Raw genomic sequence first — 13160 nt, forward strand, 5'->3', positions numbered from 1 at the left:
TCATGGCCATTAAAATCCAAACCCATTGTTAACTATACTGACAAAAAACTAAACCCCTAGCCATCAAATGATCAGTTTGCAGGGTATTTTCCTTACTTTCTTTGTAGCATTTAAAAGCATGCTTGTTATATTTTAGCTTATGTAAGTGATTTATAGTAAGAGAGCTTTCAGATGACCTTAGCCACATTGCTAGAAAGCAAAGCTAATGTTATTTTTCATGTATTTATACTTTGAACATTTTTGTTCTTATTATATGTCAGGATTCCTTTGGCTGTGGAGTCACTTCTGGAAATGGACTGGTTTGATAACCACATTTGATTCCTTATGGACTTACATTGAAAATGTCTTCTTAAGCAAAGTGAAAAGAAAATTTGTGCGATTATGTGCCCGTCTCAATCAACAATACAATCCATAGGAAGAGAGCAGCTCCTTCTGCTCGCCCCTCACGAACATGGTTCAAAATTTTCTCAGGATGGGTTCAGTGGCTCATTCCTATAATCACACGCTTTGGGAAGCTAAGGTAGGAAGATCACTTGAGGCCAGGAGTTAGAGACCAGGTTGCACAACATAGCAAGACCCTGTCTCTACATAAAAAATAAAATAAAATTAGCCAGGCATGGTGGTATGGGCCTATAGTCCCAACTACTCAGGAGGCTAAAGTGAGAGGATTGCTTGAGCCCAAAGGTTTGAAAGTTTGAAGCTATGGTAAGCTATGATGGCACCACTGCACTCCAACCTGGGTGACAGAGCAAGGTTTTGTCTCAAAAATTTTTTTTTCTCATACTCTCCGTAACAAAATAGAGAGTATGAATGGTTTCTTACTAGAAAGGTTTCTGGAAATCAGCTTTGCAAAAAGAAAAAGAAAGGAACAACCCCATTCTCAAAGAAATCCAGCTCTCCCTGGCGAAGTCAGGATTTAGACCTTAATTCTAATATTTGGAATTCTTCTTTCCATTTCCTATTTTTCTTTGGTATGACTTTAATAGAAATCTTTGAGTGGGAACATTACAAGATCATGTCTTTACACACCAAAATTAACTTTCAATTTGATCAATTTAGTCAAACCCAACAATATATTTTTTAAAAGTATATTATTTTACTGAATTGAGTAATAATAATTAGAGGGATTCTTTAGAAAAAAAATAAGAGTGATGTTGGAAAAGTGAGTAAGGGAATGCAAATTTATATGTTGGTTAGGGTATTCAGAAGGTCTTATGATTTTTGAATTTTAGCAATGCGATTTCTATCAAAATTTTATGGATCTTCCTTAAAAAGGTATTGTTTACCCTCTATTTTACATCTAATGTACTGGTTACATCCACCACATAATAGATGGTGGACACCTATTTTACTGGTTACCCATGCAGTCAGAGAGTATTTGGATCTAGCCTAAATTCTTCCTTCTGCAATTCAAATGTATTTCCTCTGGCCCTGTTCTTAATGGAGATCAGATTCTTACAAACAACCCTCCTCTTCTTGAAGTCTCCCCTCTTTTTCATGCATTCCACTGCATTGCCTTAGGTGTACAGCCTCCAAGAAGGATGTCCTGAAGGGGAGAGTTCAAGATCAAATGATATGTCTCTCTTCATGAACTAACAAATGTAATGTTCTCCTTTCTGGTTATATTAACAGTGAGAATTTCTCTTTGAATAACACATGGAAGCCTAAGGTGCCGCAGAAAGTGTATCATTTTAAATCCCACAGTGGCTTCAAACTGTTACTCTAGTAAACATTTCCCCAGCAATGCTGTTTGTTGAATAATTATAGTTTGAGTTTTTCTGTCATCAAAATCAAAGAAAAAGTTCTGACTATTTCTGACATGAATTATATTGTTCAAGGGTAAAGTGTGATTCCATTTCTGTCTCCCTTTGACACAAAGCTCAAGAGGTAAGTAGATATATTGACCTGGTCTGGGAAAAGCAAGGTCTTCACTGGGGCCAATGGGCATTAGCTACTTGCCCTGGAAATCAGTGGGAAGCTGGAAAGATGAAAGCAGACATGAGTGAGAGGGCCTTAGGAAGCTGAGGGAGTTGTGTTTGCCTGCCTGCTCGGGTTGGACGTGGGGACATAAATGGAAATGGGGTAATTTTCCTGGAAGAAGATCTGATGGACGATAAAACAGCACAAGTTGGGAGGGAGGGGACAAGATGCCCAGAGAGCAGGTGGTAGAAAACAGACAAGGACCCAGGAGGAAAGGAAAGATTTCCCACTTTTTAACAGCTACTACAACCGAAACTCTGGTCCAAGGGCCAGATATGCCAAGAAAAGGCCGTTACCCATAGAGGTGTTGGAGGTGTTGGCTGTCCAGTCCATGAGGGTGCCTGGCCAGGGCAGCAAGTGCAGCTAAGATTCAGTCTGCGCTCCTCCTACCAGGCTGTGTGCCATGGAGCTGCACCGTGTCTGACCAGCAAAAGGTGCCTCTTCCCATAGGCTATATGTGGCCCTATGCAAGAAATTATTATCTCAAGGTCATGGCATTCGCATTGGACTCTCAGACAGGAGGCAGAATAAAAAGACCTTTGGTCATCATACGATTAGAAAGCAGTACTTTATACACATGATGGTTCTATGCTTTTGAGATTCTTTTTGTTTTTCTTCAGTTTTTCCTTTACCTTTTGTTGCTAGTGTTGAAAAGTCCCTTTTGTTGAGCTAAAGAAGAAATGCATTTCTTGTTTTTGATTTTTCCACATTGAAACCAAATTTCAAGAGGAAAATCAAACCACACACAAACTGTATGAACTGCTAGACAGCAGATAGGCAGAAATACATGGCAGTGATATGCTACGGCTCACGAATTAGTCAGATCAACATGTGAAGCCCAGCTCTGCTGTGCAAATGGGGCAAACTAACTTCCTAAGTCTCATTTTCCTCACTGGAAAAGTCGTTCAACAGATTTTTACCAGGCAGGGCCTGGCACTGTTTTAGCATTCCCACATTAGCGTCTATATGCTCATGAAGATTAAATTCTAGATTAGGGTGGTAAAAAGGGGGAAAGACAGACAACGCTAAAAAAATTCATATAATTTAATTTGCAAAATCCTCCTCCTCACAATTACATCAGTATGCATTTCTCTTTTGCATTTCTTGATATCTTATTAGCCAGAGAGCCATTGATCTGCAAGGGTAGCAGGGAGAGATCAAAGTAAGGCATCAGGAATGCAAAGTTATTTAAAGAGTTAATATTTAGTTTCTGACATCCAAATAAGCTTTCCAAATCAACAGCAAGATAATAATTCTTGACGCCAGGTAAGGTGCCTCACATCTGTAATCTCAGCACTTTAGGAGGCCCAGGCAGGAGGACTGCTTGAGCCCAGGAGTTCAAGACCAGCGTGGGAAACACAGCGAGACCTTATCTCCACGAGTACTAATTTTTTAAAAGTTAGCTGGGTGTGGAGGAGCACACATGTACTCCCAGCTACTTGAGAGGCTGGGGTGGCAGGATCGCTTGAGCCCAGGCAGTTGAGGCTGCATTGAGCCGTGATCGTGCCACCACACTCCAGCCTGGGCAACTGAGCAAGACCCCGTCTCAATAAAATAAAAATAAATAGGACCTGCTGACTAGATCACAGATTTTATGTACACTGCGCATCCACATATACTTACACCTGGAGTAGGGATGTGGACATGCAGTGGACGGAGTTGAAAGTGCAAGAAGTCGGGGAGGGGAGGAGAAGAGGAAATCAGACACCAGTGGTTTTTTTCTCTGCTTCATTTTTCTGGGACCCAATCTCAAACATCCGGATGAATGAGGAGAAACCTGGGCACGTTGGGGTTTGTGGCTCACTTCCACAGTTGTAGTACAGACAGGCTACCAAACAGGGCTGCCAGGTAAACAACAGGAAGCCCAGTTACATTTGAATTTCAAGTAAACAATAAATAACTTTTAGTATAACTGTGTCCCATGCAATATTTGGGATATACATTTTTTTCACCGTTTCTCTGGAATTCAAATGTAACTGGACTTCCTATATTTTTACTTGTGAAATCTGGCACACTTACCCCAGGAGAACTGTTAGCTCGGGGCGTCAGCCCCCCATGGCATGGGCATGATGGCACGGAAGTGACAGTGGGAGTGTTGACAGCTAGGCCTAAGGAAGCATTCTTGCTCGATGTGTGGAGTTCTTGGATTGTCTGGCCCATTGTAAGTGCCCAATAAATATCACCTATTACTATCATTATAGCCATCAGTGAAACACCCTCCTATGTGCCTGGAGACATGGGAGCAGGAGAGGGAGAAGAATGCAGTAGGCAAGAATAGAAGAAATGAGCTAATATTATTCCATGAGTAAATTGGCACTGGAAAGGCTCCCACTGGATAAAAGATTGATGAGGCATTCTGGTGTCAGGAGCGAATGTTCAGAATCCAGCCCTCATGCTGATCAGAGAGTCTCATTGGGCCCTGGCCAGGGGACTAAAAGAATGCAGAGCTCTAACAGCACAAAGAACTATAGGCCTGGAAATATAGTAGTCCATCATACCTCCCACCTAGGGAAAACAGGAAGAGATCCAGTACACGTGTGAGAGACACAGAGTGGATATCTTTTAAAATAAGTGGGGTGAATTAGGTTTACTGCATTGGAAAACTACTGGAAAGCCAGCTATCAATTAAAACGACCAGAAAATTCCTTGCTGTTGAATCAAACTCAAGAAAAGCATACAGTGATCTTTTTGAACAGCTTTGCCTTCTGAATTTATGGCAAAATCCCCCTAATTAGTAATGTGAAGCCTTGGAAAATGAAAAGAATGTCCTAAAACCAAATTAAAAAGGCAAAATGGTGGTCATGAAATTGACAACTTACTGGTAACTCTGTCTCTTTTGCCCTGTGAAAATGTGCTTTTACTTATGGATTACTCAGCCTTAAATTTTTCCAGTGATGTTACAGAACCGTGAAAGTATTTCCACACCAGCATATTCTTGTCTTTAAGAAGTCATAAAGTGTATATGCAATCTTTTTCCTGACAATTGGCATAGGAACTTGGAAAGTTAGCAGAAATAGATGATGACTGGCAATTTCTATATAGCATCTTGTTGTGCTTTGGTTTACAAAGTCATTCAACATGATGGGCTTCACACTTTATTTTATTTTTTTATTTTATTATTTTATTTTATTTTATTTTATTTTATTTTAGTTATTTTGAGATGAAGTCTTGCTCTTTCACCCAGGCTGGCGTGATCTTGGCTCGCTGCAACCTCTGTCTCCTGGGTTCAAGCAATTCTCCTGTCTCAGCCTCCCGAGTAGCTGCGATTACAGGCCCATGCCACCATGCCCAGCTAATTTTTGTATTTTTAGTAGAGACGGAGTTTCACCATGTTGGCCAGGCTGATCACTAACTCCTGACCTCAGGAGATCCACCAACCTTGGCCTCCCAAAATGCTGGGATTACAGGCATGAGCCACTGCGCCCAGCCTAGCTTCACACGTTTCTTAAGCACAGTATAGTAGAAAATGGCCTTGCATATTGTATGGTCCAGAAGGTAGTCCTACATCAGTTGAGCAATGATCTGCGCCAATCAAACACATCCTGGCCTGACATATCCAAGGTTTATATCATCTACTTTTAATAAGGCTACTGTGGGTTAGAAGAAACAGCTAATAATATTTTTTATTTCTAAGTGACATGTTGACACACAATGGAATTATCTATTTGTAATAGGCTGAATTGTTGCCTTGTAAATTCTTATATCAGTTTTGCCTTTTTGAGAATAAATACAATTTCTATTTTGTTAAGAAATTAGACTAATCCAAATAGCTGAATGATAATAGTATGAAGCCCCACAAAGCATGGCTAAATAAGGCGTGTATGTTGTCCTTATGTATCTGAAGTTTTTGTGGTCTGCTCAAGTTTTTCCCTAAAAACTTCCCTCAATATGAGACTGTATGTTAAGGTTCTGATATGATTTGACTGTCCCCTCCAAAATCATGTTAAAATTTAATTGCTATCATAACAGTATTGACCAGAGGCACCTTTGAGAGATAATCAGGTCCTGAAGGCTCTGCCTGCGTGAGTAGATTTATGCTGTTATTGTGGGAGTGGGTTACTTATCACAGGAGTGTGCTCCTGATGAAAGAGTAAGTATTTCCTATTCTTTCTCTGTCTCTTGCATTTGTCACTTGCCCTTCTGCTTTCTGCCATGGGATGACACAACAAGGAGGCCCTCCTCAATGGCTGAGCAGATACTAGTACTATGCCTTTGGACTTCCCTGACTCCAGAACCATAAGCCAAATAAACATCTTTTCTTTATAAATTACCCAGTCTGTAATACTCTGTTGTGGCACCAGAAAATGGACTAAGACAGGTTCCATTGGAGGTATTACAGTCACAGCAAAATGCTATAAGGAAAAATTTTTTTAAAAAATTGAAAATAAAAGAGATAAAAGACCAAAAAAAAAAGAGAATTATACTATATGAAAGTATTTTATTCACAATAAGTTTACAAATATAAGGTTTTCTTATTATTAATCATTTAAACTAAATTTCAAATTTAGAATAATTTCTTCAGATTACCTTTATTTTAACTTTTTTAGCAAACGCTTTCTTTATCAACCATGCAAGTGAATGTGCTAAACCGATTAGGGAAGACTGGATAAAGTATTGAAATGGTAAAGCAATTTTTCTTGATAACATTGTTTCATTTCAATAAAATTATCTATAGGGCCAACTAAGTTTTTGGCCTCTAGAAAAACAATAATGACTTGAAGATATAGTTCATGTATGAACTTAGATTTGTATATCTTAGATGAAGCCTTATCTTTGCATTAAAAACATCTTCAAAAGACATTTACTAAGCAACATTGTTGGTGATAAATCAACTCTGTAAGCATTAAGTGTGTTATTAAAAATATTTGAAACTAACAAAGTCACTTTTTAAAGAAAATGTACACTTAGTATATTAATAGTTAAGATTTTTTTTTTCTTAGCCAGTTCAATGTCATGAGGTTCATAGCAGTTTCTTCGCAATTATATTATGGAGAAAAACAGGTGAATCATGAATCACTGAAGTCTCCTTCAGCGTAGCTGAAACACCCATCCAAAGAGAAAACATAATCCTTGGAGACTGCTTTTTATAAAACAGTAAATTCCAAGACCCTACAGAGAAAATGTGAGTTTAGATAATCTTTGACAGGCAATTTTTTCCTTTTGTTTCCAGCTTTATTGAAAAGGTAATTTTTAATTGTCCAGGGTTATAATTATAGCAATTAAAATATAAAATGAAAAGCCAAGATACTGATAATGATTGGTATCATATATGGTCATAGTCATGATAAAACTTTATCAATTCAAGTTACTAGATTAGACAAAATGTTAATCTTCTGTCCCTTTTCAAATGGTTTTTAGCATCAGATAGAATCATACTACTAAATTCCACTATACAAAGGTCTCTTGTTTAGCAATATAGAATCACTGTTTTTCTTCATTATCCTTCCTTTGAAGGATAATCTAAAGATGTGTCCACCAGTAAGGATCAATGGAAATCGGTGAAATTCGAATGAACACTTATTACAATTCTGGTAAAAGTAAGAATGGGAAGGGATGTGAAGTGAGTGGCTACAATTAGTACAAAATACATGACCCTGAATATAGAAGCCACTCTATAAATCCTTAATTAAATAATTAGGGACTTAATTAATTTTTGCCTTCTGGCCATCATCACATCTAATCAAAAGTTGATTATAACTATTACACCATGTGAAGCTACTCATGATCATAAGTTATATTTTTAAAAAGCACCGGGAAAATTAATGACCACTTAAAATGCACACAACTTGATTATTCCAGTCTCACAAAACCTTTGGAAACCACAGCTGTTGATAATGTTTTTGATTTGCCAGATCCTGTAATAGTCCACTGACTTTGCCTTGAACATGGCATTTGTGCCATATTAAAGTCTGGCAAGCTTAATCTTTGCTAACCACTGGCAAATGTGAACATACTATAAAATGTATAAACATGTTTCGGCCAAAGTCATTATCAGGTATGTATTTGCTTGGATTTGACTAAGAAACCTCTAATTTGTTCATGTGCACTTGGCATATTTACATTCTGTGTGATGATCATGCTTGCAATTTATATACTACGTGTCTGACAGCCAACGAAAGCTCTAAGTGCTATCGAGGAAGAAAAGAAAAAGGAGAGGAAGAAAAGAAAAAGAGAGGAAGAAAAAAAAATCCTATTTTACTTATTTTACTTCTGTTAGTGTGAGAATGAACTTCCATAAACTTTTAGAGGAAAGTCTTCCAACAGTGATCTTCCACATCCTCCCACCCTACCTGCCCCATACTAAAGACATTTTTGAAAAGTTGGCATTTTCTCTTTCTACATCATCCCATAAGAGAATCTACCCCTGCATTTATCTGGCGACATGCCTCAGAATAGTGTAAGAACTAAGGTCTCTGGCCCTTTACCAACCCCAAGCTCAAAAAAAACATTATCTCTGATATTCCAACACAATGGAGTTCCTCAGTCTGGAAATGCACATCCTCCATTAAGGCGGCATCGAGCAAGTAGTATGCGATTTTGAGATCATTGTTCTGTTTTGTTCATCCATGCATTTATACAAGGCTAGCAATGTGTGATACAGGGTAGAGTTTGTGCTTTAGTCTTACTTCCCCCACAGTGGGCCTCATGGAAAACTTTTCATTAAATTCCCATTTATTGACTAACTTTCCCATTTAAAAACTCAATAACCTTCCAAATATGGCATCTTACATTTATCTCACGACATGTTGTGAAGTAGAAAAGGTAGGAATTATGTAATGATTTATCATATATAATCAAAGGGAATGGTTCATTTTCAGAGCAGGACCAGAATTAGCATCTCCTCATCCTAGCTCTCCATCCAGGCCCACCCTTTGGGGTCTCGTGACAGGGAGCACATTCTATTTACTTTTCAGACCCAGGAGATGGATGCCTGTAATGAATAAAAAACACTAAACATAAACATGAAAAATATAACAAATCAGCCCCGGCTCAAACAAACCAAACCAAAACAGGGAAACAGAAGCTTCTTCCTAAGAGTCATTTACTGTTCACGGACTCATTCAACAATTTATTGAGCTTCTACTGAGTTCTAGATGCTATCTTTGACACTGTTCACTTCAGGGAGTGAGATGACATGGGAAAGTAGCTATCACAGTGCCTGATGCGTGGGGGACAATCAATAAAGTACATTTTCTTCCTTCTCAAATGTTTACCCTTGAACTAATCAATCTATCAAAATCCATATGCAATCAAAAGGAAAGTATTCGCTTCTGATCCAGAGTCATCATTCCTTTATACCTCCATATCTGTGGTTACGTACTGTGACATTTAGGCACGAGCAATCAAGCCAGAGAGAATAAACCACACTCAGGCCGAATCATGGCTTGTGATTTGTGGTTTGCTGTTTTTTTGTGGTAAAAGGGAAGAGGAAAAAGCCAGTCAAGTGTCCTGGTATTAAGAGGCTTTATCAGTATATACTCCTGCGCTGCCCCAGCTCACGCACACGCGCAGACTTTGGGGAGGAGGTATTATTAATCTAAACAAACAGCTTGCGATTGAAAAGAAACATTTTACTATCTTCTCTGATTATTTAAATTTAACTTTCATGTCCAAGCAATTTATATAGACAGACATAGCCTTGAAGCCAACACTTTCTGCCCTAACTTGCATCCTATTTTCTATTTGCTTTTCTTTTTTTTTTTTCTCTGCTTGGCTCCCAAGACTAGGTCATATATGAAGGGGAAGCCAATCTGAGGCATCATTAATGTGTACCTTTCAGCACTTTTCATGATCGACGCTAATCACTACCACCAAATTGTTCGTGTAGTAATCCACACTGATCACCGAGACATCTAGAATGAATAGATCCTTGCATACACAGACATAGTAGTTGTAGCTCCAAGATAATTAAAGAACTCATCTATGACCTCTACTGGTCATGTTACCAAAATACAACAGCTGCCATTCTTTCAGACGTCTTTTCATTTATTAAAAAAATATTTTTCAGCCCCTACTATGTGCCAAGCATTGTTTAAAGTATTGCAGTAAACAAAACACACAAGACCCTTTCCCTCTTAAAATTCAGCAAGGGAGACATTTAAACTATAAACATGATAAGTAAGTTCATTGTAGAGTATTTTAGAAGGCAATAGGTGCTTTCTTTTTTTTTTTTTTTTTTTTTGAGACGGAGTCTCGCTCTGTCGCCCAGGCTGGAGTGCAGTGGCGCGATCCTGGCTCACTGCAATCTCCCCCGCCTCCCGAGTTCAAGCCATTCTCCTGCCTCAGCCTCCCTAGAAGCTGGGACTACAGGCGCCTGCCACCACACCCGGCTAATTTTTTTTTTTTTTTTTTTTTGTATTTTTAGTAGAGATGGGGTTTCACCGTGTTCACCAGGATGGTCTTGATCTCCTGACCTCGTGATCCGCCCACCTTGGCCTCCCAAAGTGCTGGGATTACAGGCTTGAGCCACTGCGCCGGGCCAATAGGTGCTTTCAAAAGGAGAAAAAAGTAGGTCAAGGTAAAGGGAATCAAAAGTACAGAAGAGGGCCCTGTTCCCCCACTAGTGCCAGGCCTGCAGATCTCTGTCGAGCCACGGACGTGGTCTCTGTTCTGCAGGATGGGGTTTATCACACTTGTTAAGAATAAGGCCTACTTTAAGAGATACCAAGTGAAATTTAGAAGATGACAAGAGGGTAAAACTGATTACTATGCTCAGAAATGCTTAGTGATACAGTATAAAAATACATACAACACACCCAAATACAGGATGATAGAGCTATCATTTGTCAGATTGCTTATGCCCGTACAGAGGGGAATATGATAGCCTGCTCAGCATATGCACACGAACTGCCAAAATACGGTGTGAAGGTTGGCCTGACAAATTATGCTGCAGCGTATTGTACTGGCCTGCTGCTGGCCCGCAGGCTTCTCATGGACAAGATCTGTGAAAGCCAAGTGGAGGTGACTGGCGATGAATACAATGTGGAAAGCATTGATGATCAGTCAGGTGCCTTCACCTGCTATTTGGATGCAGGCCTTGCCAGAATACCACTGGCTATAAAGTTTTTGGCACCCTGAAGGGAGCTGTGGATGGAGGTTTGTCTATCCCTCACGGTACCAAACAATTCCTTGGTTATGATTCTGAAAGCAAGGAATTTAATGCAGAAGTACACCGGAAGCGCATCATGGGCCAGAGTGTTGCAGATGACATGCGCCACTTAATGGAAGAAGATGAAGATGCTTACAAAAAACAGTTCTCTCAATGCATAAAGAAGAGCATAACTGCAGACATGATGGAGGAGGTATAAAAGAAAGCTCATGCTGCTATACAAGAGAATCCAGTCTCTGAAAAAAAGCACAAGAAATAAATTAAAAAGAAGAGGTGGAACCACCCCAAAATGTCCCTTGCTCAGAAGAAAGATTGGGTAGCTCAAAAGAAGGCAAGCTCCCTCAGAGCTCAGGAACAGGCTGCCGAGAGCTAAACCAAACAATTTTCTATGAGGATTTTTCAGATAAAGACAATAAACTTATGAACAGAAAAAAAAAAAAAAGACAGAAGAGGTAGAGCTGGAGAAGTAGGTGGCAGAATTAAATTAGGTGCTCAGGATAAGTATCAGTGAGAGAGTGGAATTCGGCAAAGCCTTGAAGGAGGTAACAGCCTCAGCAACTACTAACACTAGTAGGTTCTCAGATTAGTTAAATTAGATACTGTATTAGTCTGTTCTCGAATCACTACAAGGAGCTACCTAGGACTGGGAAATTTATTAAGAAAAGAGGTTTGATTGAGTCACAGCTCCACAGACTATACAGGAAGCATGACTGGGAGGCCTCAGGAAACTTACAATCATGGCAGAAGGTGAGGGGGAAGCAGGCATGTCTTATATGGCCAGAGAAGATAAAAGAGAGTGAAGGCGGAAGTACTACACGCTTTTAAACAACCAGATCTCATGAGAACTCACTATCACAAGAACAGCAAAGGGGAAGTCAACCCCCCGGTGATCCAGTCACTTCCCACCTGACTCCTCCTGCAACACCGAAGAATACAATTTGACATGAGATTTGGGTGGGGATAACAGAGTCAAACCATATTAGACATCATCCTGGAAGTAGTGTCCATTTTCACAGAGAGTTCCTAAAAAGGTTTTGGAGTCAACCAGACTTGTGTTCAAACTCCGTACTGGTCAGCTTTTGGTGCAGCAACAAACAACACCAAATTCTCAATGGCTTTACAAACTATTTATTTCTTGCTTACGTTTCATGAAGGCTGCAGGTTGACTGTGGGTCAACTGTGACTCTGTTGGGCTCAGCTCTGCTGGATTCGACTCAGCCACAAGTATTGTCTTCTTTCGGAGCCAGGACTGAAGGAAGAGCAACTCTCTAAGGTGTGCTGTTCTCACGGGGGAGTTCAAGGCTGAAGTAGGTCTCACCAAACCACACCGCTGAAAGCTTCTGCTCAGGCAGCAAATATCAAGTCCACACACATTTTATTAACCAAAGAAAGTGGCCAAGTCCAAGGTCAATGCAGGGAGGGCAATGTATTCTGTCTGCACAGAAGTATGGCAAAGGCAAGGAAGGACTGAATAATTGTGAACAAATAATACGATATGACCTTATTGAGCTCCTCATTATCTTTTATATTTCAGGGTCTATACCAATTGCCACCACCAAATTACTCATCCAGCCAAGTTGAGCCCATCAGACTTACAGCTGACCCACAGTCAACCTGCAGCTCTCATGAAACATGAGCAAGAAGTAAATATTTGTTTTTTAAGCCACCACCAAATTATTCACGTGGCAATCCACACTGACCACTGAGACAACCGGAATGAACAGGTCCTTATAGAAACACAGACATAAAAGTATTTGCAGGTCCAAGGTATGTTGCAGGTCTCTGAATTTTACTTTGTTCATCTGTGGAACAAGAATAAGATCACCTTACTGCAGTGGCTCACACCTGTAGTCCCAGCTACTTGTGGGGCTGAAGTGGTGGGAGGATCAAGGCTTGAGCCCAGGAGTTGAAGGCTGCAGTGAGCTCTGATCATACCACAGCACTCCAGCCTGGATGACAGAGCAAGACCTCCTCTCTGATAAAAAGGAAGGAAGGAAGGAAGGAAGGAAGGAAGGAAGGAAGGAAGGAAGGAAGGAAGGAAGGAAGGAAGGAAGGAAGGAAGGAAGGAAGT

General features: G+C 39.9%; 1 pseudogene; it reads left to right on the forward strand.

Annotated features, from left to right (window-relative positions):
• The first annotated feature begins 10588 nt into the window (after positions 1–10588).
• Positions 10589–11462, forward strand: LOC105543901 (annotated as a pseudogene).
• Positions 11463–13160: the final 1698 nt, after the last annotated feature.

This window comes from Mandrillus leucophaeus, unplaced genomic scaffold (assembly GCF_000951045.1).
Source record: "Mandrillus leucophaeus isolate KB7577 unplaced genomic scaffold, Mleu.le_1.0 Scaffold292, whole genome shotgun sequence".
NCBI lineage: Eukaryota > Metazoa > Chordata > Mammalia > Primates > Cercopithecidae > Mandrillus > Mandrillus leucophaeus.